The following is a 13,199-nucleotide window of genomic DNA, read 5'->3' as shown; positions in this document are numbered from 1 at the left end:
AGTGCATGGCAAGGCGCTTATAGGGACAGAAAATGAGCAAAAAGTATCATTTTGGAGGCGGTGACATCTTTTGATACATGGATTTGGCACGTCTTTTTCGGGGTTCCGGGTGCTCAAAATGACCTCAATGTCCTTGCCCAATCCCCAGTGTTCAACGATGTCCTGCAAGGGAAGGCACCAAAAGTCACGTGCTGAGTCAACGGACATATGTACGACAACCCATACTACCTAGTAAACGGCATTTACCCAAGGTGGTCATCGTTTGTCAAAACAGTGCTACATCCGCAAAGTGCAAAGGAAAAACACTTTGCAAGCTATCAAGAGAGGTGCAGGAAGGATGTGGAACGTTGTTTTGGTATCCTCCAAGCTCGATGCGCGATTGTTAGGGGTGCTGCCATAATGTTTGATGTAGAGTCTCTTCGATCCATCATGATGACATGCATCATTCTTCATAACATGATTGTGGAAGATGAGTACGATTATGATGCCGTTGATGAATGTGAGCTAGACACGATGAACAATTCCAGAACACAAATATATTGTGCTCATGACACCACCGAAGAACCCGTGCAACATGAGCCATTAGAAAGGGACGAACGTTACAATGAAATGGTCATTCAACGATATACTGCACTTCAAAGGCCATATATGCACAATGCTCGGCAAATTGACTTGATAGAGCACCAATGGGAATTGAAACAAGCTCAAGATATTTAAGTTCATTTAGTGTGTTTGTTTTTATTTGGTGCGTTCAATTTATGCATGATAATTTAAGAAATATTAATTTCGTCACTATATAATTGATGATAAAATGATTTAGTCAATAGATCTTGTGGAGTATAAAAATTAAAGTTAAACATTGATAATGTTGGCTAATCTTTGATATCTCCTATAAGTACCCTTGAATTATCATATATTTTGATTCATATAAAAACTTTTGAACTTTCCCACAAAATGCAACTCACACAATGCAATTTTTGTATTTTCAAGGTAATGAATTCGATGAATAATGAATATATATACACACATATATATATATATATATATATACACATATATATATATAGACACACACACACATACTATTTAATATTTTAATATTACATAATTATATTATATTATTTGGTTCAGATTCGAAGACGGATATGGATTGAGGACCCCTATAACCATATATAAAATCATAACCAAATAATATTCACGGTTTTTCCCATACCTAAATTTCATACCCAAATCCAATCCGTTCGGATGGTTATCGGGTCTAACGGTTAAAATTGTCATCCCTACTACAAATCCCAGAATCTCGTAGCCATCGAAATCTTGCCATATCTCTTTATGCAACGAACACCCTTATCTCTCTCTATTCAAAATCCTGATATATCTCCGTCTTCGGGTTTCAGGAGGAAATAAGGGTTTGAGAAGGAAATGGAAAAGACCGCCTTTTCCATCCCTTTTTCCCTTTCCACAATTATCAACACGTGTGGATCAAGAGCAGCGGTAGAGAGTCCAAAACGTTGTCCATTCGCACAGTGCAATTTCATCGCCTAGTTTCCCTCTCTGCAAGCATGGCTGTTGTCCATTCGCAGCTCTCGTCTGTCCCCAATCTGTCAATCCTTCCATCCCCCTCCTCTAACAGGCCTATTGAAGCAAAAGTAAAAGCCAAAGCCAAAGCCCAGATGTAGCTGAAATGCTAAAAAAAACCGGTTTTCAAGCCAATGGCAAACTCGTAAATGTAACGAAAAAATGATTCCACAAAATTTTCGATATGGTTGTCAATGACTCTGGGAATGGGCTTTTGTACCTCTTTACCTTCTTTCTTTTCTACCCTTTTGCAACTACTTTAACCTTCAACTTCCCAAGCTTTTCCAATGGCACGGCTAACATATCCCTTGAGGGAGAAGCATATATTGGTACCCAACTAGTCAGACGCACCATAAGCCTCAGAGAAACTTAGAATGTCGGTCGAGCAACCCACTGCAAACCCTTCATCCTAAAGGAAAATGCCCCGGAAAACTCGAAGACTTTACCACAAATTTCACTTGCATAATCGATTCAAGGAGTGTCGATGGGATGGTGTTCTTTGTTGCCAAAAAGATCTTACTCAACAGTACAACAAGAAGTGGTGACAAGCTTGGCCATCCTGTCGAATACCTCCCAAGAGACATCTCGATGGCTCAATACCCGTTTGTGGCTGTTGCGATCATATAGGTATCTACATTAACTCTCTCAAGTCTAATATGATCACCATGTAGAATTATCAGAGAGATGGATAGAAGGCCCACTTTAACAACATCAATATTGTCCCCATAATTACCACATACACAATCCATCAGGTGTGGAGTTTTATCACAAAAATGCCTTGATATTAGTTGGAATGGGATAGGGTATTTAAACTCTTATTTTCTCATTGATACGGCCGATGTGAGACATTTCAACACACTCCTCACATGGGAGCCAATTAGTGGGTCACATATGAGAAATCCACATATCGACAACCACATGAAGCCAAGGGGACTCACCCTACATTCGGGGCCAAGGACCCACCATCATCGTGCGGGGCCAAGGAGACCCACCCATCACGTGGCAAAACATTACCGTCCGTTCCCTGGCTCTGATACCATGCTAATAAGGACTTATCTTGGGGTTTAATTATATGATATTATTCTTCTCACCAAGGAGGTAAATATATATTGTACAAGATTGATTTACATGGAAAGAAACATAAACTAATATCTATCATAATCATACCCTAATTATAAGGACCCAAATGGGTAACTAAACTAATTACAAAGGTCAACTCTCCAACACTCCCCCTCAAGTTCATACATAAATGTCGTTCATGCCCAACTTAACGAGAGAGTTGTAGAATGCTTGACTCACAACAACTTTAGTTAAGATGTCTGCTAATTGATCCTCTGACTTTACAAACGGGAATTGAATAATATTCTCATCCAACTTCTTCTTAATGAAGTGTTTGTCAACTTCCACATGTTTCGTACGATCATGGTGGATTGGGTTATGTGAGATATCAACCGCTGCTTTATTATCACAAAACAAATTCAAAGCCAACATTGAAGGACACCCGAGTTCTCCGAGTAACATCCGAAGCCATAATAATTCACATACTCTTTTTGTCATACCCCTGTATTCTTCCTATGCATTTGATAAAGCAACCATTTTTTGTTTCTTACTCCGCCAAGTCTCTAAATTTCCCCTCACAAATGTAAAGTATCCAGATGTGGACCGTCAATTAGTAATATTCTCTGCTCAATCTGCATCGGTATAACCTTCAATCCACAATGACTATTCTTAGATAACATGATGCCTCTACCCGGGAAGAACTTTAGGTACCGGAGAATGCATTCAACTGCACCCATATGAGTATCACTCGAAGAATGCATAAACTGACTAACAACACTTACTGCATACGCAATATCAAGCCTGGTGTGAGATAAATAAATTAACCTCCTAACTAACCCTTGATAACATTCTCTGTTAGTAGGGACTTGATCAATGTGCATTGTTACACCCACCCCCACAGTATAATCATATTTCCATATTCCTCCCTGAATATGTCTTAATATACCAATTTAGTCCCTTATCTTAGTTAAATCCTAACCGTTGATCTAGATACTTTATCCCTCCTAAACTGCCAAGTGGCAGTCCCTTCTCATATCTCTCTTCCCGAGCTATTCCATTTCCATTTTCTTAAATCCTTCCCTCTCTCCCTAACTCCCTTACCTTTTTCTTTACCCGAGCCCCCCTCTCAGATATCTCTCTTTCTCTCTCTCTCTCTCTCTCTCTCTCTCTCACTCAACACCCTCTCATCTCTCTTTTTCTGCTGCACCGTGAGAAGCCCAAACAACCTGCGTTGCAGGTTGTGCACGAGACCAGTAGCCCAATCACCATCATTGCCTTGATTTTCCTCTCCTCGTTGCATTAAAGTCGACCCAAACGGTGAAACAAATCTCCGGTGACTTCCTTTTATTTTTGGGAGTTTTAACGAAAAGCCCACGGTACTGTTCACTTTAACGAAAAACCACATTTTTACACTAAAAAGTCAAACATGATACTATTCACTTTACCCTTTATTTTGTCCTTATCATTAAAACTCAAAGTTTTTAAGCCACTTTCATTAGTTTTCCTTTTATTTTTCCGATTAGGTGAGACCTCGATCTATTTTCCTCAAAGAACTTCTTGTTGTTGGTGGTTGTGTGTGGTGATTTACGTTTTTTTTTTCTCAATGTTAAGGCGGAGCCACCACGGAAGAAAGAACCCCCAAACTTTCCAGTTAACAGTGGCCTTCGTGGGCTTTTTCCGATCACACACGTCCATTTCACAACGAAGCAAGGGTATATAATTACTCCTCTATCTCTCCTCTTCATTTTAATGCTTAACTTGAACCCTTGTTTGTTAGGAAACAGCCGACCGGAGCTGTAGCAGCTCCGGCTTTCCCCTCTGTGAAACACCCAGGCCTTTAGGCCACCCAAATTTCCCCACGGGCCTAACCCGTTTTGAAGCCAGCCCAGTACCTTGGCCCGTTCAGTTTTAATTTTGGTTATGTTCTTTTTAAAACCCAACACCTAAGGGCCTTGGGCCTGTGTTCTAAACCCAGCCCTTTTTGGGTTATTAGGCCTGCAGGTCGTGTGTGTGTGTGTTGGTGTGGGCGTGCGCCGTGTGTGTATGTGTGTGTGTGTGTGTGTGTGCATGTCGTGCATGTGGGTGTGTGTGTTGTGCTATGGGTGTATGTATATGGGTTTGGGCTTAAGCCCAAACCTCCCATTTTCACCCAAAACCCTAGAACCCAAAACCCAATGCCCAAACCTCCCATTTTCACCCAAAACCCTAGAACCCAAAACCCAATAAGTTCTAACCCTAAACCCTAATCCGAATCCAAACCCAAGACCCATTTCTATTCTTGAAATTCTTTAGTTGGGTAGTTGTTAATTTCTAATTCTTGTGCTTAGGTGAAGTTGCTAGTGGGGATTTCTTTAATTCTTATCCGCACAACTCTGCTGCTACGGATTATCTGTGAGTGGACCCCTTCTAAAATTACATATTTTGATAGTTTATTTGCATAAATGAATAACATGCCTTACGAGTTTTGAATTGATTTTATGACTAGCATGTTTATTGGATTAGTTGATTATCGTCTCGTACTTTTTGTGAGGAATAAATTGTGGCCTATATTGAGCTATATTTTGCTATATCGTATTTTCTATAAAAACCATGAACTGGTAGACTATCTGATGGATGATGATAGGATGCTAGAACATGTTTTCGAAACCCCTTTTTATAGTATAGATGATGGATGACTTTGTACTACGAAGTGGTTATTTTTTAGTGGCGTAACTATTTGTGCGTACCTAGTGGACATTATGCCTCCTGGGGCAAGGATCTGGTGTTGGAATTTAGGCCGGGAGAAATAATCCCTAGCTACGGGCTGAGGGACATGGAGCAGGCATTGGGTCGGGAGTTGGTAATCTATGGCTATGGGCGCAGAGACCACGGTGCTAGCATAGGGCCGGGAGTTATATTTATTCAGTGATCTTACTAGTAGCACACCGCGCTTACGAGACGTTTAATATTTCGATTTCCGTGATATTTTTTCGCGATATGTCTTTTAGATGTTTTTGGCATGCTAGTGTTTTCAGTAAACCTATCACTTATTATGCTAGTAGTTTTCATTATTAAAACTTTGGGGGTTAGTATGTTTATAACTATTTTTGTATTATGTATGTATATAAACTTGGTCCACTCACCTTTGTTTTGCGCCCCCATTTAGGACTTAGGATCAAGGCACCTAATCCCGGCGTCAAGACACTTCTGCAGCTGCATCTTACAATCCTCTTGGGGTAGGACCCACTCATTTATTCATTCAATTTTATCTTAATTCTTTTAGTGCTCTAGTTAGTTGTATGCTCTGAACACGTTCCTAAATTGTTAATTCTTTGTATTTTTGAACTCATGACCCTTATTTATTTCTTATTCTTAGTTTTTGTATCAATTAATGGCTTTCGTCACCCTCGGGTGTCGGCCAGCACATGCCTATCCTAGTGTTCGGGGAACATCAGGATCGAGGCGTGTCATGCATGGCAAGATGGTGATTTAGGACTAAGGGAGTCTCAGTCAGTTTGCAATCAAGTATTCCAGTTTTAGCTAACAAGTCTAGAACATATTTTCTTTGAGATTGAAATATACCTTGTTTAGATTGAGCTACTTCTATACCCAAGAAATATTTCAATCCACCAAGACCTTTCATCTCGAACTTCGGACGTTAGATGTTTATTTATGGAAAATATTGTGATGTATTGAATTTTTGAGAAATTGTAGGCTACGATAAGTATTTTCATACTATACGTAGTATGTATATTTGAAAACTATACTTGTTTTACGGCGATGGATTATTATATTTTGAAAAGGTTTTTACAAAGCTTTATTTTTAGGCCCACTCATCTTTATTTTTTTTTCGCCCCTCCAGGTTTTAGTGGCAATGTTCGTGTCGACGAGAATTCTTGGCAAACATTAGTATAAGTGATTACCTTCGACGGTATAAATCTTATCCTACATTTATTGTACTTCACTTATGCTCTAACATCACGTATGAATTGGGTTCATTCCCGCTCACAAGTCCACTCGTACTTTTAGGCACTTTTAGGTTTAAATTCACTCACATTTTCCACATCACTACATTTTATGGCTTCGTCACCCTCCGGTGTCGGCCAACACAGCTCAATTCGGAGTCTAGGTGGACATTTCGGGTAGGGGTATGCCATATATCCTTAATATTAAAAAGCCAAAAAAACACTTTGGTGTCTTAAGGCTTCAGAAAAAATAATTGGACCGAAAAGCCCCTAAAACAAAAAAAATTCGAACTGACCAAATTTGATACATTAAAAGATGCAAGGACAATTTTGTAAAAAAATGTCAAATTTAAAATTCGTTTTATTAAAAGAAAAAAAGGGAGGAAAAAAAAGAAGGAAAGGCGTGCTGGACTGAGGAGATATTCATTCACCATTGTGCTTTTGGCAGTTAACACATAACACTCCAACACCCAACGCCCTGCGACCATAATGAGATCGTGCTTCACCATGATCGTCCTTCTCCTTCATCCACGTTTTGTTTTGGCAGTTCATAAAACTCACCTCCAACACCATTTATATTTGTAAACAAAACATTAAAAAAAAAATAGGAATAGATAGGAAAAAAACCGAGGACCTTTTTCTCCATCAACTGCCCACACGCCAGTTTCTCACAGTCATTAACTGCACACCAGCAGTTTGTTTGTTTGTAGTTGTGCAGAAATCAATGAGAAGGAGAATGATGGCGAGGCGGAGGGATAAACAAATTGCTAAAGAGTCTTCCATGGTACAACTTCTCAACTTTCAATCATAATCTTTTATTCTCAATTCTCAATCTAAACCTTTTTCCTCGGTCTAATCTTTCTGCAATCTAGACGGAAACGAAAAGGTCAAGAGGGACAAATCAAGGGAAGAAAATGATGTACGTCTATCAAAATGCCTTCCATTAATCAAAAGCTTTTACTGATCATTTTCTTTAATTTAGTACAAATTTTCTTTTTTAGGTTTTTGGGTAATTAAAAGTTTGAAGCTTTGTTATTTGTATAGTTTTGAAGTTGCCTTCACAGGGAAAATACGAAAGAAGAAGGAGAATAAATAGCGGAAGAGGAGGGAAGACAAATATGAGTCATCCTTTTCTGTTTTGGGTTACTAGCTTCGTCCCCTTTCGATTTTCCTACTGTCCATTTTTTTCAGCATATAGGGAGAATCAAATGTGTACACTTTAATGCATAATGTGCATAATGTTGAAATGAGTGAAAATGAGTCACTAGCTGTGTGTCAAGTCGAGTTGCTCTCTGAATTGTTACGTTTACTCGATGATGCAGAAATTGTTGAGTGTATGAAGCAAGTTGAGAAACTTGACCTTAAGCTGACTGTAGAGGAGAGGAATCTTCTTTCTGTGGGATACAAAAATGTCATAGGTGCTCGACGACCTTCTTGGCGCATCATGTCTTTCATTCAGAGAAAGGAAGAGTCTAACGGAAATGAGCAAATATCAAATTGATCAAGGGTTACCGGTGAAGGTGGAGTAAATCTCCAAGATTTGCGAGGCCGCTGGTTTTCACTTCAAGATGTGAGTCACATTTTTCCCTAATGGTTTACTCCATTGAATTTGATCTATTGTGCTTATTTAATTGTATGCATGGAATATATTCCAACAACAACAACAACAAAGCCTTTTCCCACTAAGTGGGGTCGGCTATATGAATCCTAGAACGTCATTGCGCTTGGTTTTGTGTCATGTCCTCCGTTAGATCCAAGTACTCTAAGTCTTTTCTTAGGGTCTCTTCCAAAGTTTTCCTAGGTCTTCCTCTTCATGTTAGTTTTCTTTTGCAGGAAAACCCATTTCATGTTAGTTTCCTTTTGCCTTATCTTACTTCTTTCAACAAATGCAAAATCCTATAAGATTAGGTGTTCTGTGTAATAGCCAAGTTATTAATCCAGCCATTACTTTTAATCTCCAATAGTCACAATTAAATTTTAACCTACATGAGCTCTCTCTAAGGTTCCTCTCAACAAAACTTCCTAGGATTGTATTCAAAATCAATAATGAACGCAATTTATCCAGTGAAACTTAAAAAGTAATGGCAACTTGGCTATTATATCCAAAATCATATCTTATACAAGATTGCATTTGATTCTGCAGTGGTTGTACATTTTTCTTCAGGATTTTGGCCAAAAGGTTGTTTGCTAAAAACCTATCACGGTACAAAAAATAAATAAACAAAATACCAAATTGCCTGCCTTTAGTTTGATGAACTACCAAGACTCTTATCTACGTACATTTGCAATTGCATCTTTGCTGCGAATCTAATCTGATTTTTATTCTTCTCTTTTGCAGTTTATTGATATAGGCCGACAATGACCAATCTCCATTGGGATAAACAAACATTTTGCATTTAAAAAAAAAAAAAACAGTGTTGTACAAGCAATCAGTAGAGACAAAAGCGACAATTAATAAACGAATTGTAGTGATTACAAGGTTCAACCCATGACCTTGCCTATTATCAAACCCAGCTGAACACGAAAAATGTAACTTATACTCGAAGTTCCGTTTTCGAGAACCTCCCTCTGTAAATTAATGCAACTTATCCTACCTGTTGCAAAAAATAATATAAAAATAAAACTAATTATAACTCACTCAGGAGAAGATGACGGGAAAGCCTAAAGCCTAATGAGCAGCAACATTCCAATTATGCAGGATTGTCATGTTAATGGTTGAGGGCTTAAGATGCAAAGTACACAGCTGCCACCGGATCATATTAGTGATTGACGGAAGAAAAGCAGCAGGGGTTTTCCTACAATTGTTGAACATGAGGTTATTTCGTTCACACCAAATGCAATAGATTGTGATTGCAAGAGAAAGCTTTTTAACCACCACGTGAAGGGATTTCCCCCTCCAATGGGTTGCCACATAGTCCACAAAAGAAGGCCATGGAGGATGAAGCCAAGGAACCCCACACCTCATCAACACATGCTGCCATAGACCTTTAGTAAAGGGACAATCAAAGAAGAGGTGGGAATGAGATTTCAAGTCAGAGTCGCAAAGCAGATAGTTGAGATTGGCTCGAGAGGAAAACTGACCAATGCGATCAAGCGTAGTTAGCTTATTCTTGACAGCTAACCAATGACATTTTAGCGAAAGAAAAACCCAAACTCAATAAATGAGGCTGTTGACTAAATTAGAGCAAGTCAGTCAATCCTTTAGTGAATTTCTAGGGCCTGTGAAAGCATCTGTAATGGAGAACGTTCCATTAATGTTGCTTAATTAGCCTTAGTATGGAATCAATTGTGATAAGAGAATAAAAATAAATGAATGAATAATTAATCTGTATTTATCTTGAATTTGTGATATTCAATGAATTGATTGTGAGTAAGAATTCTATGTCAATTGAAATCAGTTGTTATGAAAATAATGATGCAATATAATTACTGAAAATAGAATTTACTAGCAGGAATGTCCACACTTTGCTGCGGGTTTTCAAACCATAATCGACAACATACATGAATAATATCCACAGAAAAAATTAATTGAAATTGCTGTAGCAATACAATCGCATTCTTAAATGTGAGCACAAACAATCCCAGAAAAGAAACTGACATAGAATCAATTCAAGTATATTAGGAGCACATTTGCACTCGACAGAGGGGAACCAGTCGAAAGGAAATCCGTAGCTCTTCTAACTTTATTGTTTGGCCTAAAGAGAATTTGTGGGCAATAACCCTAAACGCTGTCGAACAAAAAATAAAACAAAATTCACAAATTATCAAAATAAAATTCAGCAACAAATTGCAAATAAAAAGCACAATTCACAAACAATCAAAATTAAAAGTAGGAAAGAGTGAGAGTTGTGTACCAGGCCGATGTCTGACTCGTCATGGAAAGATTCAATTACCGATTATGGCAACTTGGCTGAAAGAGCTTTGAGAGATAAATAGGCATTATCGCAACTATCTTTGGGAAGTGAATTTCACGTCCACAATTGAAATTTCAAAACCCACCACAGAAGCAGCATATGAAAGCAACAAAAAAGAATTTTAGTCAAAGTTATTTTCTGATCATTAGTAATTTAGTATCCTAAGCAAAGCAATTTTCAACTTCAACATTCAAAATGAAAACGTACAAAGTTTATATTAATCACTCAAAGTGATGTTTACATTTTGTACCACTAAAGCACTACTAATTAACCTTTTCAAGGTCCTTTATTAACACTTGAAAACTCTTTGACACATAAAAATGAAAAGTGCAAATAAGTAAATTGCTTCAAAAAAATATATTAGGATGATGTTACCTTCCCAATCACAACCCATTTGCATCTTGCCAAAACTATCGGACTCGTACTTAAAATTTTCGGCATTGTGTTGCCAAGAGGACCCAATTGGCTTGATTAAAATGCACTTCTTTCCCAAAACCTTTCAACTGTTCAGAGTCCAAATTCTAGAAAACAAATGCTAATCAATAGCCAATTAATACTGGGTAATCATTGAAATTAAAGTCCAGAATTTACTAATGTCAAATTTACAGCCAAAGGAGCAATCAATTTACTGAACTCCAAAGGGAAATCTAAATATAAAAGTATCTAATTCCACAAAATAAATGAAACCATATCAAACATCTTGATATAAACTAAGAACTCAAAAGCTTAAGCAAAACCCACTCTCAACAATGATGTAAGTAAAAAACTTAGTCATTCATAATTTGAAATAATTCAAAATTGCAAGCAAGAAAACGCTCCAATTCAAAAAAAGCTCTGCAAGGTCATGAAATTGCCCATGAATATCGCCACAAATTGTCACTAACCTTTTTACAGGCATGCAAATAAATAATAATAAGTGTCTACCCATATAATTTGAATGATCTACACCATTGTTACCAGTTCAAAATGAAGGACAATAATAATGGTTTTTTTCCCATACAAAATGCAATAACAGTGAAATATGTAATGTAATACAAATATAATAAGAGACTAAAGAAACCAAAATTTCCACCTGAGCATTGCTTTCTCCCATTAGAATTTCCCTTGCTTTCTCGCATAATATTCTCACCTACAATGAAGCAATGAAGAAATGATTATGTACATATAAACGATTTTGATACTAAAAGACAGAAGATAACCTTTTTTTTTAATAGAAAACATAATATAACTTAAAAGGTGCTTAAACATCATCACGTAGCAACAACATTCTATTGAGCAGTGCCTGGGTTTTAAGAAATGGAAAACGGAATCGGATAAAGTAATGACAACGAACTTGGATTATGGGTTTCTACCGTGCCTTTGTGAGCTGTCCTTAGTTGAGCAACATATTCAAATATTTTCTTGATGGCTTCCACTTACAAAGGTAAAAGCAGAAGATCAAAAATCATACCGCAAGTGTCCCTGTAGAACCTTTCCAAATGAGGAAAAATAAAGGAAAATATCAAGGCTGACCTACTCAACCAAAAACTCAGTTTCAACAAAATTTGTTAATTGCACATCTTTGTTCTTCTCAGCAACCTGTTAGTCGTAAATTCGAGGATGAACATAGTATAGTAAGATTGTTAATTCATAACACGAACCAATCGATGTTACTGTTACAAAATATAATCAACTAAACCTAATCATCTTATGTTAAGAAGACATCATACGATAACAATGAATGTCTTACACTATGCAAGTGGAGCAGCTTTCATTTGCCAATTTCTCAAGTGATAATGCAACCTCCATTGCTGAATAAAAAAATTCAGACTGAGAAGAAATCAAATCCAATGCAGACAGCAGATAAAATTGAACCCAAAAGGCAGAAGCCTTCTCTAACAATAGATACATATAAACAGTCGCTTGGGATATAGATACGGGTGTACCTAGAAGAATAGAGACCCACTAAGAATGTCTTAAGACTGTGCAAGTGGAGCAGCTTTCATTTGCCAATTTCTCAAGTGATAATACAACCTCCATTGCTGAATAAAAAAATTCAGATTGAGAAGACATCAAATCCAATGCAGAGAGCAGATAAAATTGAACCCAAAAGGCATAAGCCTTCTCTAACAATAGATACATATAAACAGTTGTTTGGGATATAGATATGGGTGTACCTGCATTACATCACTACAAACACAAATAAAAAGAAAATGAAATATTTCCAACTTGGTGGCTAAGAAACCAAAAAAAGTATTGAAGTTTTTTCCCTTAAGAAAATACACACAAAAATTCCACCAGAAATTGCAATTCCCACAAATCCAACAGCAAATCAAGAAACCCCATGGCCCCATTTTCCTTCCCAAATTTTCCAGGTAACCAAACAGACCCCAACTCAACCCTAACTCCAAATCACTTAACAATGGGCGGAGAACACATTTATATAACATGAAATTAGAATTTGGGTTGGAGAGAGTTACCAGCTGTGTCACATAGGCCCAAGTTCATAGTGGTGCCTTCAACAACAACATTTGCACTGAATATATCAAACACAGTTGGTATATAGTCCTGATGACCTCGATTAAGAATGGCAAAAACGTTCCCCTTAAACCTACCCCCAAATGGCACAGCCTACCCCCATACTCCTCCCTTACTTTTTCTCCCTAAATCCATACCTCCCTCCCGGAGAATCCTCTCCCCTACCCCATGCTCTCCCTCATCTCTC

At 37.7% G+C, this 13,199-nt stretch overlaps 1 protein-coding gene and 1 long non-coding RNA gene across 2 annotated transcripts in view; one reads left to right on the top strand and one right to left on the bottom strand.

The window, feature by feature from the left end:
* LOC126617443 (L-type lectin-domain containing receptor kinase IX.1-like) overlaps positions 1 to 13,199 on the top strand; it is a 62,611-nt gene that overhangs the window by 27,710 nt on the left and 21,702 nt on the right. The window lies entirely within an intron of this gene.
* The window catches only part of LOC126617454 (uncharacterized), a 43,698-nt gene that overhangs the window by 29,726 nt on the left and 773 nt on the right, over positions 1 to 13,199 (bottom strand). The window lies entirely within an intron of this gene.

This window comes from Malus sylvestris, chromosome 3 (assembly GCF_916048215.2).
Source record: "Malus sylvestris chromosome 3, drMalSylv7.2, whole genome shotgun sequence".
Classification (NCBI taxonomy): Eukaryota; Viridiplantae; Streptophyta; class Magnoliopsida; order Rosales; family Rosaceae; genus Malus; species Malus sylvestris.
The sequence above is the reverse complement of the archived record's forward strand: the minus strand, read 5'-3'. Positions and strand labels throughout refer to the sequence as shown.